At 38.5% G+C, this 10,214-nt stretch overlaps 1 long non-coding RNA gene across 3 annotated transcripts in view; it reads right to left on the bottom strand.

Moving 5' to 3' along the window:
- The window catches only part of LOC112063779 (uncharacterized), a 485,693-nt gene that overhangs the window by 360,694 nt on the left and 114,785 nt on the right, over nucleotides 1-10,214 (bottom strand). The window lies entirely within an intron of this gene.

Genomic DNA, 10,214 nt, shown 5'->3' with positions numbered 1-10,214 from the left:
GAACCCGTGTCCCCTGCATCGGCAGGCGGACTCTCAACCACTGCGCCACCAGGGAAGCCCCACTCCTTTATTTCTGAAGCAAGTTACCCAATTATAATTTTTCCTTGATACAAAAGGGACATAATCTTTCCTCCAAGAATCTTGGAACAATTAAAGAAGCAAAAAAGAAAGAAAATTTTAAATACTCATAAAGCCACCCCCCAGAGACAAACACTCAATATTTATCATTTTAGGCCTTTTATAATATGGAGGCATTGTGGATAAAAATGATAAAAATGATCCATTGGCCACATGCAATCTTCCATATTCTTTTCCCATTCTACACATGCCACATGTTGAAGATGGCAGTGCCACAGAAGTAAGAAGCTGAGCTCTTCCATTACCACAAGGAAGGTTACCGCCAAACATCCAATTAGACTGATAATGTGAGTTAAAAATAAGCACGTTAAACTACTGAGATTTTTACATTGATTTATTTGGCAACAATTAGCTTACTCTGACTAATACAGTAATTGGTACTTTGAAATGAGACGTTGCCTTGACAAATCCTTAAATATACGTCATTAGCTGAGCAGTTAGATGTTGAGTGGTGAGGCCACTGATATCAGAGGTTAAAAACAATGAGCCTTATAAATAATGGAAAGTAGTTAGAGAGAATAAAGAAGCAGTGTGTTGGCTACCATTATATGAGGGCAGCTAACTATTACAAGAAATAGATAAGCCTAGGAGAGAATTTGCTGACTTGCAAGGAAATAGAGTCAACAATTTGGAGCCTTGAAAAACTGGAAAATCTGATCACTTCCAGAAACCAAATAGTAAGACATTACATAGAGAAGGTTGTTGAAGGACCAAAGCCCTTTAAGACATAGCCTTGTGAAGAAGATAGAACACGGAAGTGGATTTTTAGCTTTGACAGGACTTTAGATCGCCTCTGTTAGAAAGAAGGCGAGAATAACAGTAAGAATAAAACGTATATTTCGTGACTAGAAGAGAAGGCGGAAGAAACAATGCTGTGTGTTCATTAAACAATTTTATTCTCCTTTTGAGCACACACACGTAAAACATATTTTCAAGTCTCCTTGCATCAAAATGGGACCTTTCTTTCTCATCAAAGAGAGTGAGCAGAGTTCTATGTTTCGAGCAGTCAAAAGCAAGTATCCCTTCTCTACGCTCCTGCTTTTCTCTCTCTGCTGCCTGGGTGATGCCGTTGTAACGCTGGAGCCATGCATTCGGCCTCATGATAATGCGTGATAGGTCTCTGAACGACGACATGGAGCAGACCTTTCTCACACCCCTCCTCCCACCACACGCACAAACTGATTCACATCAGATTGTGAGATGAGAAATCAATAACCTTGTATTATATTTAGCAACTGTGATGTTGAGGTTGTAACAGGAATTAGCACTACTTCCTTGACTAATATAAATGGATAAATAGATCATGTTGTACTTATGTAATGGAATATGAAACAGTAATGTAAATGAATGAATTAATGAATTATAGGTACACACTATATCAAGGGCAAATCTCAGGAGTACGATTACTGAGACTAAAATAAGTAACTAAATAAGCAAACAAGTTTAAGACTAAATGTGGGGAAAAAAACAAATTCAATATGGTAGTTATCTCTGAGAATGAAGAAAGGGGTGTGAGACTGGGGAGGAAGATCAGACATAACGTTCAAAGACAAAGGTAATGTTTATGCCTTAAATTAGGTAGTCTTTGTTATCATTTTTTAAAATATATTCACACATTTTATAAAAATCATTTACTATTCAATTAATATTTACCTTAAAAAACTTAAAATCAATATAGTTAGCACTAACATTTTTGAGATCACAAATATATACAAGGTAAATGAATAAACAACAGCCCCAATAATATGGAAATATATACTGAGACTTTTGAAAAAGTCTCTAGTGACAGCACTGGGTGGGCTACACAGAGTTCTGTCTCAGACAAACATACAGTCAACATGTTGTTCTCTGGACAACTGTTAGGCACTCCAGAAAGTGGCTCTAACAATGAAAACAAATTATTGATATCAAATACACAACTGAAGATTTTGAATAAAATTAATTCTTAAAGTGTGAAGAGGCAATGTTTACATTACAAATCATATTTTATATAACATATGGTTTTAAATATGTATGTATAACAACAAAGTAAATATAAACAGATATGTAACTGTGGGTCGTGTGATTTTTATACTTTTTTTGTATTGTTCAGTACTGTTTGAAGTTTTTTATAAGGAGCATATGTGTCATTTTTACAAAAACATAAAGTCACTCTCTAAAAAATAAGAAAATACATTGTACCACAATGAGTGTCCTGAAGCAACTCTGCCACTTCACTTTCTATATGGCTTAGTTATTGTTACCCTCAAATCTGGTAGCTTTTTTTTTTTCCTTAATAAACACTCGTTGTTTATTACTGCTATATAGTATTTTTTATTGGAGTTTAATTGCTTTACAATATTGTGTTAGTTTCTACTGTACAATGAAGTGAATCAGCTATATGTATACATCTATCCCCTCCCTCTTGGACCTCCCTCCCACAGCCCCCTTCCCACACATCTAGGTCATCACAGAGCACCGGGCTGAGCTCCCTGTGCATACGGCAGGTTCCCACTAGCTATTTATTTTACACATGGTAGTGTATTTATGTCAAACCTAATCTCCCGATTCATCCTGCCCTCCACTTCCCCCCATGTCCATTCTCTATGTCTGAGTCTCTATTCCTGCCCTGCAAGTAGGTTCATCTGTACCATTTTTCTAGATTCCACATATATGAGTTAATATACGATATTTGTTTATCTCTTCCTGACTTACTTCACTCTGTATGACAGACTCTTGGTCCATCCACCTCATTACAAATAACTCAATTTCATTCCTTTTTACGGCTAATATTCCATTGTATATCAGTAGTGGGATTGCTGGGTCATATGGTAGTTCTACTTTTAGTTTTTTAAGGAACCTCCATACTGTTCTCCACAGTGGCTGTATCAATTTACATTCCCACCAACAGTGCAAGCAGGTTCACTTTTCTCACACCCTCTCCAGCACTTACTGTTTGTAGATTTTTTGATGATGGCCATTCTGACTGGTGGGAGGTGATACCCATTCTAGCTTTGATTTGCATTTCTCTGATAAACAGTGATGTTGAGCATCTTTTCATGTGCCTCTTGGCCGTCTGTATGTCTTCTTTGGAGAAATGTCTATTTAAGTCTTCTGCCCATTTTTGGATTGGGTTGTTTGCTTTTTTGATATTGAGCTGCATGAGCTGTTTGTCTCTTTTGGAGATTAATCTTTTGTCCGTTGCTTTGTTTGCAAATATTTTCTCTCATTCTGAGGGTTGTCTTTTCATCTTGTTTATGGTTTCCTTTGCTGTGCAAAAGCTTTTAAGTTTCATTAGGTCCCATTTGTTTATTTTTTTTTTTATTTTCATTACTCTAGGAGGTGGGTCAAAAAAGATCTTGCTGTGATTTATGTCAAAGAGTGTTCTTCCTATGTTTTCTTCTAAGAGTTTTACAGTGTCTGGTCTTACATGTAGGTTTTTAAACCATTTTGAGTTTATTTTTGTGTAGGGTGTTGAGGAGTGTTCTAGTTTCATTCTTTTACATGTCGCTGTCCAGTTTTCCCAGCACCACTTATTGAAGAGGCTCTCTTTTCTCCGTTGTATATCCTTGCCTCCTTTGTCATAGATTAGGTGACCAAAGGTGCATGGGTGTATCTCTGGGCTTTCTATCCTGTTGCATTGATCTATGTTTCTGTTTTTGTGACAGTACCATACTGTCTTGATTACACTGTCTGGCAGCTTTAAATAGGAGCCATTTATTATTCCTCCATGAGTCAACGGGTCAGGTGGGTACTTCTGCTAGTCTGAACAGGTCCAGCTGATCTGGACTGGGCTTGCTCGTGCTTCTCTAATCAGCTGGTGGGTCAGCGGGGGACTGGTCAGAGTTGGGATGAGCTGGCCCCACCTCCACTGCCACAAGCCATCCCAGGCTTGCTCTCATGACAGAAGAAAAAGTCTAAAAGAGGCAAAGCCTCTTGTGGTTTGGGCTCAAAGCAGTCACTTCCACTGAATTGTTTTAGCCAAAGCAAGTCAAAAGTACAGCCCTGATTCAAGAGATGAGGAAAAAGACACCACTCACTGAATGGAAGAGATGCAAGCATTGTAACAGGATAATGGGGTAGAGAATTGGGGCCCTTTTTGGCAATTAATCTACCCAAGGTCTTGTTCAGAGCCTAGAAACTGAAGCCAACTATTCACTGAACCAACCCCAAACCTACTCTTACTTCTCTTTGATGTTACTTACTTCATGTCTCCAAATATCCTGCTTCTCTAGCCCTTCCAGTGGGACCTTAATTGTGAGATTTCTATGCCTCACAATCCTTGAACCTGATTTCTATGTATTTTAGTTTATTTATTTACAACAAAATTACTGAGCACTATGCTAAGTGTCAGAAGCACAGCAGTAAGCATGGCACAGTCTCTGTCCTCAATGAACTCTCAGAGTAATGGAAGACACACAGAAATAATTACACTTCAAAAATAGTATGGGTGTGTAATGACAGAGGTATTTAGAAAGGAATAACGGAAGCTCAGAACGATCCCTAAATAGCTTGGACAAAGCAGAGGGAAGAGGTCAGGTAAGATTTCCTGAAAAGATGATTCTAAGCTGAATCTCAGATCAGGTATGTCGATAAAGAAAATGTGGAGTGCATTCCAGTCCAAGCTGCAGACTAAACAAAGGCACAGACATGAAAAACAGTAATGAGGGATGCCTCAGTGGAAGAGGGAACTACAGGTAATTCAACATTGCTGGAGTATAAAGGAAAAGAAAGGAAATGGTGAGAGAGAAGACTTCAAGTTTATATTTTGGAAACATTATTGGCAGCAGTGTAGAAGATGGAATGAAGGGAAGAGGAAAAGAATGAGAGAAGAAAAGTAGAAAGTGAAGCTAGTTCTTTCTTATCACTTTCTATCATATGCTAAAATCTATATGCTTACTATGTTTACTATTGATTTCTTCTCTCCAGTAGAAAGCAACTCTGCAAAGGCAAGGATTTTTGTCTACTTTTTTCATGGGTGCATCCTAAGCACGCTAAATACTGCCTGGCACATAGTAGACACTTAATGATAATATTCACCTAAGAAAATGTTCATTCAATAAATATCTGCTGAATGAATGAATGAAACTTAACCTGAGTTTCCCAGAAAACAAACCATGAGTTAAAGCTTATCTACTAATATTTTATGGGGTCATTCAATCCAGAATATGTGGAAGAAAAGGAAGTGAGACAGCAAAACAAATGCAAGGGATGAATTACTGAGTTGGCCATAGCTGTAAAGAAAATAAAGGTCGGTTTCTTATCATGAAGGACTTGTCCAGATAGCCTCCACAGAATCACTGTGCCTTGGAAAAGTCCTTCAGATAGAGGAAGGGAAAGAAATTTATCTGCCAGTTTTCCATCTCTTGCACCTCACTGGTCAAAACTCATCCCAGAGTGTTGATCCTTGCCCAGTGCCTCCAGTCAGATGCTGGAGAAGCCAGATCTCAGGCCCTTGATTCAGTGCTTCATCTGAGCCTGGGTGTGTAAGGAGCCAGAGCCTCCACAAGTGTAGTCAGTGAGGCTTTAGTATAAGAGATGCAGATGCTGCTATTGCAGCTGCAAGCAAAAGGGCAAGAGAGTAACAGAACTGAGTAAATCTACAGATCCAATACAGAACAAATGAATACAAGAGCATCAGACATAAAGTAGAGAGGAACACAGTAGCTTCTATTATCTCTTATGTTCGGCAAAGGTATACAGAGCAAACTGCAATTTAAAAAAAAAAAACAACCTTTGACCTGTACTTAACATACTTAGCTCCATAGAGTATTCTTTCCCACACCCAAACCCCTATGCTGGGTTCAGGAGTTCTAACCTACTCCAAAAATTCCATTTCAGGACTCAGTAGAAGCCATCAGAGCGTGCTAGGACCTATTCTCTTCCACAATTACTCCTCCACATTAGCCATTTTCCCCTGATGGGATGGAAGTTCCAAAGCCTGAAATGTTTGATTTCACTTTCTCTCTCTGCAAACTATATTTCAGAGGTATTCTCAAGAAATACTGTATCTGTCATACCATTCTTGTGATCTTTTCCTTGATTCTTAATAATCTTGAGTTTCCCAGTTTATAAATATCAAAAGCAAGGTTTAATTAAGTTCTTTGTGGAAAATAAGGATAGACTCAAAAATAAATAAATACATACAAATAGACCTACCAGTTCCCAATATCTGGCAATAGCTATTCTATGAAATTTAAGACTCTAAAACTAAGTAAAAAAAAATGTGATCTTGATAATGGCTGCCATAACCTCAAGGATCTACCCTGATATTGAAATAGCATTGTAGGAGAAGTTTTATACCTTTGGAACTTTTAAAAACTCTGTAAAATGGGGGATAGTAATAGTACCTATATAACAAGATTGCTGCAAGGATTAGAAGAACTTGCACACTATTGATTTACAAGATTTTTCTGATGCACTCTTGACTTTTACTTGCAGCTGCCCCCGCAAGTATAAACTGAAAGGGGCCTCTGTCATCGAACCCAAGTATAAACTGAAAGGGGTCTGAGAAAAATAATATATCTGGAGAAAACTAACCTTTCATTCCTAGAATCACACTTCTCCTCATACCACAAAGGCTGTTACTGAGTCAGGCATGTCAGCCTTCGTTCCCCAGGTGCACGGTGGACCTACTCTCTGTTTTCCAGACATATTCAGGCTCATTGACACAGCTTGAGCCCAAGCTGGAACTTCTACTGAATACAAAATTAGGGCTTTAAAAATTTCTGTGTCACTGATAAAATTTCTCCTCGCTCATCCTTGTATTGAACAGTCATAAATGTGAATGAGGTCTAACATTTTTGCCCAAATTTTTACCTGATTATAAAGGTAACGTTTCATTATTTTTATGTCTGATGCAGAATATTTGCTTTTCCTAAAAGGCTTTTACTGGTCACCTATTGTCCCCTTGGTACTATATCTACAAGTTGGATTGTGTCACTAAGTATGTTGTGGGGAAATAGCTGAATGGTCCAAGACTTTCTTTGGGCCTGGATAATGGAGGGTCAGATCACAGCATATGATCCAAAGAATCTATTTTTTAATAGAGCAATTCACGTAACATTAAAAAGATTAACAAATCGTTAACATGCCTTCACATATTTAAATGTAGAACAAGATTTAGACACCAAATACCTAAAAAGGATTAAATAACAGCTCGTCATAATTTAGAATAATCGATAAAGAAAAGAGTGGCAATACTAGAAAAGAGTGCTAACAAGATTAGACATATAAGCAACTACTACTAATTGGAAGTAATGTTTAATTATTATGTGGGTGTGTTTCATGGAAACTGATACCATGGCCAACAGAATGAAATAAAAGATTTGTATAATCCGTATTCATGACCCATGCCAGTTCACAAAGCCATCACCAGAGGTTAACCTCTTATATCCTGTTTACACAGTGGGAAGTATCTAGTGTCAATTTAACCCTCCTTCACTCCTAAACATGTGGAATATGACATATGGAAGCCTAATTAAAGCAATAAACCTCACTTTCTATGTTAGCCATTCTGCAAGATTTTCATACAGCATTATACAGCAGAAAGCTTCACTTGAATATCTAATAAGCATCTCAAATTTAACATGTCCAAAACTGAACTCCTAATTACCCCCTCAAACTGCTCTCCCTACACTGCTTCCCCCTCTCAGTCAATGGCAACTTCATTATTCAGGCTGCTCAGGCCAAAAATCTTTTGAGTCATCCTTCTCCATTCTCCATCCCTTAGTCAATCTAAACCTGGCAGCTTTCCCTACAGAAACATGTCCTGGACCAGGCCACCTCTTACCACCTCTACCACCAGAACCCTAGCACAAGCCACCAAGGTCCTCTCTCTTTGATTATTGCACTAGCCTTCTGACTGGTCTCATTGCTTCTACACTTCCATGCTACAGGTATTTTTCTCCACATAGGATTAAGAGATCCCTTTAAAATAAGGTCAGAGTATGTTACTCTTTTGTACAAATTCCTTCAGTGCCTTTCCATCTCACTAAGAGTAAATACCAAAGTCTTTTATACTGGCCTACCCTCTTCTCAAGCTCTCTGCTATTATCTCCTACCACTCTCCTGTTCACTCTACTCCAGCCACACCAGCTATTCCTCACTGGTTTGTTCCTCAAGCATGCCATGCATGTTCCTGCTGCAAGGCCTATGCCTTTGCTATTCCCTCCTAGGGACATTCTTCCATCAGATACCCACATGGCTCACTCTGACAGTTTCTTCATGTCCTTGCTCAAATACACTCAACTCCTGTTATTCACAGTAGTAACGTTCTATGTGTTATGTTCCATAACGTAACAGTGCCTAGAACACAGAAGGCACCCCAAACATAATTGTTAAATGAATGAATGATATTGGTCAGGAGGGAGGAAGAACCTTTATATCAACTGTTCAGAAGCAAAAGACGTCATCAAGGAAGACTGCAACCCAGTGTAGATGCCAAGTCAGAAACCTAGGAAACTAGGTACTCTCTCCCATGAAGAACTCTTAGAGAGGGGGAGCTAAGGAAAGAATTGGTAAGATCAATTATATCTTACCAAAAAGGACAATTTTTATTATCAAACAAAGTATCCAAGGGGGAAAACATTGCCACGATCTGCCCCCACATGGGAAGCTGAGGTTCCCATTACATTACAACCTCCTGTGTTACCTAATTCCTACAGGCTAACATGGGGAGAGAGATTAAGATCTCTAAAATGTCTAGGGTAAAGCACAAGACAATACATTCAGTTTGAAAAATTCAAGCAATGAAATATTTCTCCCTTAAATCCACATACGTATATGCTACTCAGAACCCACTATGCTGCCTGAAACCTTTTTTTCTGTTAAACATTCTAGAAATTCTACCTTTCCAGAATGGCTTCATTCATAACAAGTTTATAACTCACGGAGGCTTCACTGAGGTTTAGGCCTCCCCAACTCAGAAAGACTTGGATCCAGGTGCAGAGGAGGAGGGCAGCAATACTGAGTTTTTTCTATTCTAAGATGCACATCTCTGAAATAGAGATGCTTTTTAGGGTCTTAGGACCCTTGGGTCTTAGCATTGTCATCTTTTTTTCTATTATATACATTAAATAATGCATGATCTTAGAACCACTGGTGTCTTAGATTGAGTGAATGTGTTTAAAGCAAATTTAGAAGTATCAGCCAGAGCCAGATGAATTATACTAATAGAAGCTTTTGTCAGATGCTCACAAAATGAGGATCTTTTTGTTAGATGCTGACTAGAGCGTCTGGCCTGAATGGAAGTAGAAACTGTTTTCTTCAGGCTAAAAGATTTTCAAATCTATCTGAAGAAGGAACCATCTACCTCAGCATGGAATGCAGGCCAGATGAAAGTCAAGTTCTCCAAGACCTCTGCTTCCTTGCAGCCTGAGACCAGAATCAGCATTCTTATAGTAGGTCTTTTGACTAAGTCTCTAACACCCACAGTAACAATTACCATATACCCCAGTTTTGCTAACAGTAAATACTTAGCAGCTAGAGCTCCTTAGCATATGGACATCATGTTGTTTCCTTCTCATCATTCAAACTCACATATTAGAAAGATGATTTAATATGTCTTCATACATTACTTCATTAATATTTTAAACTATGTAATTTAAATTTTTTTTTTTTTTTTTTTTTTTGTGGTGTGCGGGCCTCTCACTGCTGTGGTATGAGCCAGAGCCAGATGAATGATACTAATAGAGGCTTTTGTCAGATGCTCACAAAATGAGGATCTTTTTGTTAGATGCTGACTAGAGCGTCTGGCCTGAATGGAAGTAGAAACTGTTTTCTTCAGGCTAAAAGATTTTCAAATCTATCTGAAGAAGGAACCATCTACCTCAGCATGGAATGCAGGCCAGATGAAAGTCAAGTTCTCCAAGACCTCTGCTTCCTTGCAGCCTGAGACCAGAATCAGCATTCTTTATCTTCTATACTTAGTATCTTTCATATTTATCTTCCAAATTTAGAATATTCTGAGCTATAAATTTTAATTTCAGATTTAGTAGAAAGGTACCACCTATTAAAAGGAAGTGGGGGGCTTCCCTGGTGGTGCAGTGGTTGAGAGTCTGCCTGCCGATGCAGGGGACACGGGTTCGTGCCCCAGG

The sequence above is a fragment of the Physeter macrocephalus genome, chromosome 7, assembly GCF_002837175.3.
Source record: "Physeter macrocephalus isolate SW-GA chromosome 7, ASM283717v5, whole genome shotgun sequence".
NCBI lineage: Eukaryota > Metazoa > Chordata > Mammalia > Artiodactyla > Physeteridae > Physeter > Physeter macrocephalus.
This window is presented reverse-complemented; position numbering and strand designations above follow the sequence as displayed.